We start from the raw sequence: 9231 nt of genomic DNA on the forward strand, positions 1-9231 counted from the left end.
TCTCCATTAGATGATCCTCTTCCAATTCTAATTCCAACTGGAATATTTCTTCCAGTTCTAAGACAGTATGAAGGATTTACAAAATCACTGAATTAAAAAATCAGGAAATTCTTGTGGTTTTTGTTTGTTTGTTTGTTTTGTTTGCTGTGCTGCACTGCATGAAGAATCTTAGTTTACCTGACCAGGGATTGATCCTGTGCCTCCTGCTATGGAAGGACTGAGGCTTAACCACTGGAAGTGAAGTGAAGTGAAGTGAAGTCGCTCAGTTGTGTCCGACTCTTTGCAACCCCATAGACTGTAGCCTACCAGGCTCCTCCGTCCATGGGATTTTCCAGGCAAGAGTACTGGAGTGTGTTGCCATTTCCTTCTCCAGAGGATCTTCCCGACCCAGGGATCGAACCCGGGTCTCCCACATTGTAGGCAGATGCTTTACCAACTGAGCCACCAGGGAAGTCCACTGGACCACCAGGGAAATCCCAGGGAAATTCTTATCTAGGAGGATAAGTAGATTAATTGTTTGCTTCAAGAAATAAATTATCTGGGCAAATAGTTTCCTCATCTGGGACAGGACAGATGACTGTCAGGACCACAGACCGCTCACACAGGCCAAGAGCTCACATATATGACCAAGTTTATTTAAGGAGACTTGCTTCAAGACCTCTGCTTCTCTGTGTCTACGAATCCCGAGCTATCTTAAATGTCATAAACTGTGCCCAATGCCCATCAGTTTCTTGCTTTGAAAAACCACCTTAAACCACTCAAGCCCAGGCCTCCAAATCCTGTAAACACCCTTTCTTGAAATCCTTTTAGTAACTACACCAAGTCTCTTTCAAGGTGTTATTCTCCCTTATTGCAGTAAATATCAAATTAACTTAGACTTGCTTTGCTTGATCAACAGGATTTTCTGGCCTTCTTTTGAGGTGTTAGCAGCAGCCAAGAGTTCTCCTAAAAATCTATGAACTTGAATGAGGAAAAAAAAAAAACCTGACATTTTCAGAAACCTTTAGCTGAATGTATACAATAAACTACAGTGACTTTTGTACCAGTAAAAACTACATATATTCTTGGTCTGCATTATAGCTGTTGCATACATCTCAAAACATCATTTACACTCCACTCTGCTTTGAAATGAATGGTAGGGTCAGAATTGTGAAGGCGTTCAGACTTTACCTTCCCTGCAAGCTAAGTCAGCTTGCTACAGTTTCCTGGATAAGGACCAAAGACAAAAAACTTCTAGATCCCAGATGTAAGACTTCATTATTCATATTTAAAGGGGTAGGGAGGGTGTCAGCATGTCTGTGCAGTTTCCCTCAGCTCTAATTCCCATGAGGCAATGTAGAGGGCCAGATGACTGGAGCACATGTAGTAGATTATGTTACATAAGAAGAATTTAGAACCAAGGCCCAGCAGTTCTTGAGAAAGCAGCAAATAAGCTACTCTGTTGTCTAAGTGTCTGGCTACTGAAACTGCTGATATCACAAGAGCAAACTCAGCTAGAATGTACAGGAACCCTCAGGACCCCTGATGACTTCCTCTCCTTCCATGTAGTTCTAGATCCTGTCATTAATGCTCCTTGTCATAGAGGAGCATTACTCCATCATCATTTTACTTTTATATTTAATATAATTGGGGTGTGTGTGTGTGTGTGTGTGTGTGTGTGTGTGTGTGTGAAGTCGCTCAGTCATGTCCGACTCTTTGCAACCCCATGGACTTTAGCGCACCAGGTTCCTCTGTCTGGGGAATTCTCCAGGCAAGAATACTGGAGTGGGTTGCCCTTTCCTTCTCCAGAGGATCTTCCCAACCCAGGGATCGAACCTGGGTCTTCTGCATTGCAGGCAGATGTTTTATCCTCTGAGCCACCAGGGAATCCCTATAATTGGGTTAAATGCATATAAATACATTATTCTGAGAAGGGGCTGGTAGGCTTTTTCCTTTGTTTTTCTTTGGCTGTGCCCTGCAGCATGTGAAATCTTGGTTCCTTGACCAGGGATCAGACCCATGCCTGCTGCATTAGAAGTGCAGAGTCCTAAGCACTGAATGGCCAGGGAAGTCCCAGGGGTTGGCAGGCTTAACTAGGCTGCCAAAGGGGCCCATGGCACAAATAAGGTCAAGAAACTAAAGATTTAAAAAAATATTTTCACCAATAAGTGAGGATATAAAAATAAATTTTTCTACAACTCCATTACTCAGGAAAATCTTTTTGGAGCTCATCTTGTCTAGAAGGCAGAGTGGGAGGATCCCTGGCACCAAATCCAGGGCACTAGAGTTTGACTTTCAGTTGTATGAATCCCAATCTTCCACATTTGTAAAGTGAGATGCTTGTTACCTAACTCACTGGCTCAATCAGAGAGTGAGAGGTAATTGTCACACGGTGCTGGTCAGAAGGTAAACTGAATACATTTTTCTCTAGAGTAATTTGGCTATATGTACTCAAAAATATTAAAATCCTTGGAGTTAGTAATTTCATTACTAGAAATTTACTATTAGGACATAATCAGATATATAAACAAAAATGTAAGTAAAAACATGTTCACAGCAGTATTATTTAAAGAGTTAAACTTTTGTAAATATCTGGAATGTCCAACAATTAGGGTGTGGCTATAGCAAATGTGGCACATCTGTACTGATACATGCAGTCATTATGAATTGTTACAGCTAAACGTTTGGCATCATTAGAAAATCCCCGTGATCTTATGTTACATGAAAAAGAAAAGATCTAAAACTTTCTGGGGATTTCCCTGACAGTCCAGGGGTTAAGACTCTGTGTTTCCAGTGCAAGGGGCATGGGTTTGATCTCTGGTCTGTGGGATCTGGTAAGATCCCACATGCCACATGGCATGATTGAATAAATTAAAAAAAAAAAACAATAACTCTGTAGTACTTCTCAATTTTGTTTAAATGACCTCTGTATGTACACAGGCTCAGAAAAAAATAGTTAGAAATTGACTGAAAATGTTATTACTTGTGGTGTAATATATACATACTTGACATTTTAAGATTTACATTTAAAAACATTTCCTAGTATTCCTCAATAAGCACTTGATGCTTTGTAATAAGAGACGCAAATTATTTTAAAAAGCAGCTAAAATTGAGCTCACTTACGTGGAACGCTTTGGCAATCATATTGTGCTTCACAGTTGTGAAATGTTACTAGTGTTTTTCTGGGGCTTTAGAAGCATGGGATGGATTCCTGTTTAAATCAATACATTTGACTTCAGGAAAGATAAATGGGTCAGTGGGCGCCCCGTTCTGTGCAGGCAGGCTCCCTCTGTTCGCTTCTGCTCCCTCCCCCTGCAGCCCAGCAGCTGTGAGACTTGCTCAGCTCTAAGCCCTGTTTGTTTTTCTTCTCCCTCTCCATACGCCACCCAGGCCTCCTTCCTCTGGAACAAGTCTGTCTGGTCTTGTCTCCTAGGCTGAATCATGCCTCAGAAATGGAAAATGCCTCAAGGCCAGGGCCTCTTTGTGTTAAAAATCAGGGGCCCATCTTTGAGTATGACATCAATGTGCAATAATGAGAGTTTTGCTGCAGATTCCGGGTTAGAGATCTGCATGGGTGGTGCCATTTTTAGGCCTTCTGAGTCTGAGACTTGATAGAATGCTAAAATCATATGGCCAGACACAGGTGAGGAAAAAGCCACCTCTATGGCTTGACTTGAGGGCATCCTGTGGTCTCCCTTACCCCAGAGATCTCTGGTGCCAGCTTACTCTCCTCTACTCTTGACATCTCCACCACAGGAGAAGGCTCCTGGTAAAATATACATGGATCATCTGGGGCAGCAACATATCCTGATAGTAAGAGTGAGGCAGCCTCAGTTAGATTTGGATCCAAGCTCCATTACTGCTTGATGTCTCTGAGCCTGGGTCTCCCCATCTATAAGTGGTGACAAAAAGCTCTTACATATGCCAACATGTGACAGGCACACATCTAAGTGTGTTTATTGTATTAACTCATTTGATCTATGGAACAACCTCATTTAGGTACATGCTGTTATCATGTCCATCTTACAGATGAGGAAACTGAGGCCCAGGTGGTTAATTAACTTCAAGGCTAATAGAATTAGCACTAAGTTGAACCCAGACAGTATGGTTGCAGAGTCTATGTTTTTAAGGAACATATTTGGGAGTCTCACTGTAAGATGGAACAATAATGACTCTGGTTTATTAGGAGCTTACTTGGCGCCAGGCACTGTACTAAAGAGTATATTACAGAAATTTCTCATTAGTTCCTCCCACAGCCTGGATGAGGTAGGGGCTATTGTTACATGCTAACCCCCAACCTGGCAGGACAGCCTACTATATACAAGGCCCTCTGGTAAGGGCTTGGCCTTCGGGGTAGCTACGTCATAGAACTAAGTTGTGTCCATAAATAACTGTAGAATCAGAGCTTGACAGAGCTAGCAGAGAGCTTAGAGAGCTGAGTTAAACTGGTGACAAGAACTGATTTGCTTTTTTTTTCCCATAGGGTTTGGGGATGCAACGGGATAGTGATAACAATAGCCAACACTTAATGAATTACTTGCTGTGTGTGTATGTGTGTGTTTTTCTATGTGTCTCTGTGTGTTTATTTCATTCAACCCTCACAACAACGAGAAACAAGCACTATTATTCTCCCATTTCACAATAAGAAAATGGAGTGAAGAAGTCAGTAACTTGTTTAGCAAGCGGTGGACCTTGGATGTTAAACTGCATGCTCTCTTGTCACCTGGGTTATAGAAAATGGTTAAGAAACCTAGGAAGTGGGGGCTGGGTTAGGCAAATTGGAACGTGTTGTAGACCATTAAGTGCTAGACAGACATGAGTTATCATTAGCAAGAGATAAGGGTCCCAGGAAAGGTATAAAGTGGTACAGAGCTCAGGGCAAACAAAGATGATCTCTAGGATGAGACAGCACTTGCTTTGGAAATGGACCTGTGTTCTTGGCAGGAGTGAGGAATGTCCAAGGTATGTGGGGGGTGGCCAGGTGGGGAAGAGTTTCCGCCAGCATTCCCCCATTAGCAACGAATGGATGATCAGATTAACTCATTGGCACCTAGGCTCAGGCAAAGTGATCAGGACCATAGAAAACCTTGGGGACCTCTAGCTGAGATCCTAGCTGCAGAGAACAGGCTGGATGAGAGCCACTCAGAGTGGGGATCAAGAGGGAACAGAAGGCTGGTAGTAGGGTCAGGGGGTGGGGATCAAACAGCTGACATCCAAATCCTGACATTCTGCCACACTCTAGTTACGAGGCCGTGAGCAAGTTACACAACACCGCGATCTCAAGTTTCTTCACCTGAAGAATGAGGATGGTAACAGTGGCCTGGCCCTCAGAGGCTTGCACAACTTGAACATGCTAATCTGCACACGGCATTTACTCTGATACCTGGCACACAGTAAGCACGCAGCATGAGCTCACCATTGTTATTTCTGTTATTATACTCCCAGGGTACCTGACTGGGAGGTACCACTATTCAGGGAGGAATGAGGTTAGAAGAAAGACTTGTGTCTATTTCAGTCTGCAGTGTAATGTAAAGTCTCTTAGTCCTGTGTTAATCTTTGCGACCCCACGGACTGTAGCCTGCCAAGCTCACTCTGCCAGTGGAATTTTCTAGGCAGAATACTAGAGTGGGTTGCCATTGCCTTTTCCAGGGAATCTTCCTTACTCGGGGGTTGAACCTGGGTCTCTCACATTGCAGGCAGATTCTTTATCATCTGAGCCACCAAGGAAGCCCCTATTTCAGTCTACTCTCCTGGTAAACTTACACCAGCAGGGGTGAACTGGGTTGGGAAATGACACAGATCAGCTGCCCTCTCTCCTCCACATTAGGTCTTTGACAATTATTGTATCTGCTTTTTGGGGAAGGCTGGGAGAGAGAGGACGAGGAGACAAAGGCCAGTGGGTCAACATTTTCCTCTGAAAATGGGCTAATAGAGACTGGTCATCAGTGGTTTCTTGCTTGCCATTGATTTCTGACATCTTTCTTAGGTGGTTCTGTTGGACTTTCCAACCTCTTGTCAATTACTCTTCCTAGTCCCTTGCATATGGGCTCTCCATGTGTCCAGACACAGACACATGCCTGTAGGAAAAATGCAGATGGGCTGGAAATTCCTTTCTTTTTCTTTTTTTGGCCGTGCCACACAGCATGCAGGATCTTAGCTCCCTGACCAGGAATGGAACCTGTGCCCCCTGCTGTCATGGGAGTGCAGAGTCTAAACCACTAGACTTCCAGGGAAGTCCCAGAAGTCCTTTCTTGAACAAGTTAATGGCACAATAGAAGTATGACCAGGGTGGGAGCTAGGGAGAAGAGAAACATGTGTACTGACAGGTGCTACTTCACAGGATGAGGATGGGTGAAGGAGCTTGCTTATCAGCATCACACTAGCCCTACAAAGAAAGTATTACCTCCATTGTACAGTGAAGAAACTTGCCCAAGGCCATGGCTAATGTACAGAGAAGGGAGTCCAACCCAGATCTATTCAATACCCAAAGTTATCCTCTTCCATTAGAGTATGTGGGAGACTTATAGGACTAAAACAAGTATCTTTACTGGTGCTTGAAAAATGACATTTTGAATGTGCTTTAAACAAAACCTGAGAAACACCACTGACTTGGAGCTGTAGGATGGGCCAACCTGGCTTGGAAAAATGAATGTTCCTATGGAAAGTACAGCTAATTCTGCTCACAGGTCACCTCCAATCCCCAGAAAGCAAAGCGCTGGAGGTTGGGCCTGTCTTTTGTCCAGGTAGAAGGCTGCAATTTGCTGTCATCAGCAAATCAATCTCCATCTGGATACAACTATTTTCAGTTATATTTTATTACCGATCATTTGCTCAGTGGTTTTCTGTCAAAGTGGAAGGGAATAGGTCAGAAAAACAAGGAGCTATTTCTGGGCACTGGCCTTTGGAAAAGCAGCCTTGTTGTGTTTATACATCTTCTCTCCAATTTGCACAACCTGACCACAGAAACATCATCCTCCAAGCCCAGGTAAATATAGGCAACCAAATAGTCTCCAGTCAGTTAATGGCTATTGGACAACCCCGGGAGCCCAGAACTTTATACTAGGCAATGGTGATAAACAACAAAGGCTCCTGACCTTGGGCTGCTGGAGCAGAAGGATATTCCCATCGGGGGTGGAGGCCCCGAAGTGCAAGTTCTGAGCCCTTCTCATGACTCTTGGTTTAGTCACCCCTCCTAGCACTCATCCAGTTATACCACCAAAGTGAGGTGTTAGCACCAGGAAGAACCCTACTTCATCTCAAAAAGGCAAGAGGAGGAAGAAGAAAGTTTCTGATTCAGCAACGAATAAACAGTTGGATGAATCATGTCTCCTTCAGAAAATGAAACCAAAGGGAAGAAGGGCCTTGCCTCTAAATCACCTTCAAAAAGTTGAGTTTAAAAAGAATGATGCAGGGAAAAGGGCTACACAGAGAGGGAAGAAGAGAGGGAAACACAGAGAGAAGGCGTGAATAGGAGGAGCCTGGTATTTCTGTACAGAGCCTGGGAATGAAATCAGTTGGAAGGGAGCCCCCAGGTCCCACACCCCACATTTGGCCCAGAGGCCAAAAAGCCTGGGTCAGCCTGGCAAGAACTGGAATTTTTTCCAATCTTGAAGCCCCGGAATGAGAACAACCAGCTTCCTCTTCTTTTCCACCAGCTACTTCCGAGACTTCACTAGTAGAACCCTATCTTCAGCTCTGATTTCCAATGTTGATTTTGTCTAATATGGGAAAAAAAAAGTATAGCGATCTGAAAATAGGTAAAGCTGTGCTGTAGAGTGGAAGAGAAAATTTGAGCAGTGGACCAAATCCCCAAAGATGAGGCCTTCAAACCAGGATTGGAATAGTGGGGTTCACATGCAATAATTTACGTGAACTGAGCCCAGCCTGGTCCCTTGGGATGAAATAAATGTATTTTCTCTTCCTCTATGTTAGATATTGTCCTTTGTGTTTTAGGGTTGGTGGTGTAGATACTATCCTTTGTGTGTGCATAGAGGGAGTGACCTCCATATTGAACTTGGACTTTTTGTGACTGCCCCACCAGCTTCATCACCTCCACTCCTACCGTCCTAATCCCAAACCTTTTCTCTTAAGTGGCCTTCCTGCCTTGCCTCTTGCCTACTAGAGACTGATCTTTTAAAGAATATAAACCATATCTTGTTACATTTCTGTTTAAAACTAATCAAATGCCCCCATCAGATTTGAGAAGAATTTAAACTTACCATGGGTAATTGGGCTAGACCTGCACCCAGCTTTCATCTCCTATCGCTCTCCTATGGCTTACTCTGCTGAAGCCACTCTTACCTTTGCTTCTGAACTCCCCAAGACTGCTCCCTCTCGTGGCTTTTGTACTAGCTTTCCCTCTGCCTAAAATACCCCCTGTTCTCCTTACCTGTCATGGAGGTCTTACCTGACCACACACACTAAATTAGTACCACCCCACCATCACTCTATTTCACTTGCTTCACAGCAAAATCATAGTGATATAAACTCAACCAGTCTTGTCTATTATTTGTTTACTTTGTTGTCTGTTTTCTCCACAACAACACAGTCCCTGAAGAGGCACTGTGTTCATCTGGTCTATCACTGAATCCCTAGAGCCAAGCAGAGCCTGGCACACAGCAGACCTCTAAAATTCGTTGGATGAATGATCTTTTCAAATCCTAACAATCTTGTGAGATATGGGAGAAAACTGAAGGCTTCATCAGGCTCAGGATTAGAGTCCTGGTCTGTGCGAACACAGGCCTTGCCCTCCGTCCTAGGGTGAGCCCTTTTTTTGTTCCCTTCTCACACACTTCATCCTCCTCTCCAGGGAGGACAGGCCGGACTTCCAGTCCCTTCTCAAAGCCTCGTGCCTACGCCCAAAGTCCTCCCTTATTTCTAGGGCTCAGAGACACCGCCCTGGTCTCAAAGTGGACCCTGCCAGGTCCGCGTACCCGCCTCCCCGGGCCCCAATTGGGTGAAGGGTCCCAAAAGGTCTATGGCCAAAAGGGAAGGGCCCCCGAGTCGCACCCCCTCACCCCCCAGTATTAACAGTTCAGTGGTCTCACTCTGTACCACTCCCTGGCTAGGGACCCGTAGGGCCTAATGGGGACGAGTTGGAAGCTCCGAGCAGCAAGGGCAATGAGGACTTCAGGGCCGAGCTGGGTACGGGCCGCCTTCGCGTAGCAGAACCTTTCTTCACTGGGCTTTGTTTGCCAGCCGGTAGGCTTTAGAAGAGACACCCCACTTAACCGTCCCCTGGTCGCACCCTCC

This window comes from Bubalus kerabau, chromosome 10, assembly GCF_029407905.1.
Source record: "Bubalus kerabau isolate K-KA32 ecotype Philippines breed swamp buffalo chromosome 10, PCC_UOA_SB_1v2, whole genome shotgun sequence".
NCBI lineage: Eukaryota > Metazoa > Chordata > Mammalia > Artiodactyla > Bovidae > Bubalus > Bubalus kerabau.